The sequence below is a fragment of the Nematolebias whitei genome, chromosome 13 (genome assembly GCF_014905685.2).
Source record: "Nematolebias whitei isolate Nwh7 chromosome 13, NemWhi1, whole genome shotgun sequence".
In the NCBI taxonomy this organism is placed as follows: Eukaryota; Metazoa; Chordata; class Actinopteri; order Cyprinodontiformes; family Rivulidae; genus Nematolebias; species Nematolebias whitei.
The window spans coordinates 28,258,495-28,261,008 of NC_056510.1; the positions used below are offsets into that span (position 1 = coordinate 28,258,495).

The 2,514-nt window shown below is 48.4% G+C and overlaps 1 long non-coding RNA gene across 1 annotated transcript in view; it reads right to left on the bottom strand.

Moving 5' to 3' along the window:
- Window positions 1-2,417: 2,417 nt before the first annotated feature.
- LOC119419257 overlaps window positions 2,418-2,514 on the bottom strand; it is a 185-nt gene continuing 88 nt past the window's right edge. Inside the window, exon 2 of the long non-coding RNA XR_005187247.1 lies at window positions 2,418-2,495. This is a non-coding gene — a long non-coding RNA (uncharacterized LOC119419257). The remainder of the gene's footprint in view (window positions 2,496-2,514) is intronic.

The window sequence follows — 2,514 nt, forward strand, 5'->3', positions numbered from 1 at the left end:
AACTGATGCGAGTGGGCAGTGTGATCAAAAGGGTCAATCACATTCAGAGGAGCTGTCATTACCTCTGGGATTGCTACACCAGATGCTCCTGTGGAGTGGATAATCTTGCCACACAGTGGAGCATGTGGGAGACATTTCTTCATTATCAGAGATTGAGTGGCCCCTGAGTCCACTAAGAACTTTAGTGGAACATTGTTTACAAGCATTGTGAGCATGGGTAACTTCAAACATGCTGACTGGGTGTATTTAAAATACGTGGAGGTGCATGTGGTATCAGTAGGTGAAACAGCTGGTGTGTGTGTGCGTGTACTTGCTGTTTGGAGACCTGGACCTTCCTCACCACCCCCTCCTAGTCAGGATGAGTGCCCGCCTCGGTGGCCACGACCCCTGGGTGGACCCTGGCTTCGACCAACCGATTGTTGGGAGCCTGGGTGAAAGTTCTGTTCATGGTTCATGGGCCATGGCTCCCGTGGTGGCATTGGTGCTCGATTCTGGAATGGTCGGCCACGCCCTCGCCATGTGGTGCGTTTTTGTGGACAGTCTCTCATCCAATGGTCAGTCCCTCCACACAGGAAGCATGGCTGTGGCCCTCCTGCGTACCTACGTGGTTGTTGCTGTTGTGAGCCTGGCCAAGGGCCAGGGGGTGGTGGTGGGCGTGGAAAAGCTGGAAGCTGTTGTGGTGGGGCAGTGTTCAAGGTCATCTGTTGTGCAGCTTGAAGAAGAGTCAGCTGAGCATTTTCTGCTTGTTTTGTCTTTTTCTTCAATGTTGCAGTTTCTTCGGCTGTGTGCTGTTCCCAGGCGTGTCTGGCATGACGTAGGAGGTCGTTGAGGCGAATGCCAGCTTTCCAGCCTATGTATGTGTTCTGGACAGACTTGCGGATTGTTGGCAAGAATCCATCCATCACACATTGACACAGGATGGTTTCGAAGGCTGAAGCCTGTGCAGCATCACGCCAGTCGTTGTCCGGAAAAGCGATGCCAGAGTGTGTGCGAAACACAGGGATGAGACGATCGATGTACTCTTGAGGGGGTTCACCACTCTTCTGGACCGTGTCCTTGATCTTTGCATATTGAGGCGTCTGTGGAAATGCTGTCTTAACTCTCCTGACAATGTCACCTACAGCTGTCACAAAGTCTTGGTTATCTGCGTGGGCGTATTCGACACGCATCAGCCGTTGGTTGCCAGGCGGGACCTCAAACAGCTGTGCGCCTATGGTGCTTACAAAGTTCATACCATAGACAGCTGTGAGAATCATTTTTAGTTCTGGTATGGTGGGGCGGAGAATACGAACCATGTTGGTGATGGCTTCACCCACAGCGTCTCCTCCTTGGGCCATGTCTGGGAGGTGTTGTTTTGCCAGGCTTGTCAGGTCGCTCAGTGGCCAAGTTCTGAACACCAGTTGTGGTCCGTCAGGTCCACCCACCTCCAGCATCGGCATGGTCGTGGAGTTGTGTTCACCATCTAAAGTCATGGGGGAGCTTATAGAACCGTTGTTGTGCTGTGACTGTTGTAGTCTCTGTATTTCAGCCTCCAGCAGTTTTTCTTTTTCTCTGAAAGCTTTAATCCGCTCCTCTTGCTCTGCAGCTTTGGACCGAGTTATGATTGAAGAACCCTCAGAAAATGATGAAAGTGATGGTGAAGAGTTTGAAGATGTTGATGTTGATGAGGCTGAGCTGATAGCAGGGGATGGTGGTGGTCTGGTTGTAACATCTCTTCCTCCTGCTGCTCCTTGTTCATCCTGTTGCTGAGGGGCAGCTGGCCTTGGTCCAATAAAATCATCATCTGAAGTGAGGATCCAAGCAGGTTTCAGTCCAGGGCGGGTCTCATGTGCTTCCATCTGTGGTGGGCCATAGGGTGGTGGGTCTTTGAGCTCAGCCAGCGAGGGGTAGATCGAGGTGGAGGGTGCGGTGGGAGGAAGAGGTCCGTGGGTCTCCGGTGCATGTGTGAGAGAGGACAGAGGAAAAAGAGAGGTTTTCAGTTTTGTTTTGTTTTGTTTTTTCTCGTCTTTGTCTTTTTGAGTCTCTTGTTCTCTGCATTGTTTCTGTAAATCTTCAACTTTTTGAGACATCTGTAATAATCTGGACTCCGTTTCACCCATCATATTTTTAGACTCATTTTTCCACATTTTAAAAGCTTCCTCATGTCTGTGCATCGTTAAGTAAACCTTTTGAGGTATATTCTTCATCTGAATCATGCTCTGCTTTTGCTGCAATAATTGTTCTTCGAGTTTTTGAATGTCTTCGGTTTCTAAAGATCCATTTTTAGGAAAACCAAATTCGTAATGCCACTGAGAAACGAAACTTAGACAGGAATTTCCGTATAAGCGTTTCATTTTTTCTGCAACCGAACCGTTTGGTATATAATCTAGATTCTTACTTTTTGTCGCCCCCATTTTTATTTTTGTTAGTCACTTTTCTTTAAGACGAAACTATTTTATTTCCTCAGCCCTCTTTATCAAGACGAGCCTACCTCGGCTTTCCTAATGAAAGCTTACCTCGGCTTTCCTAATGAAA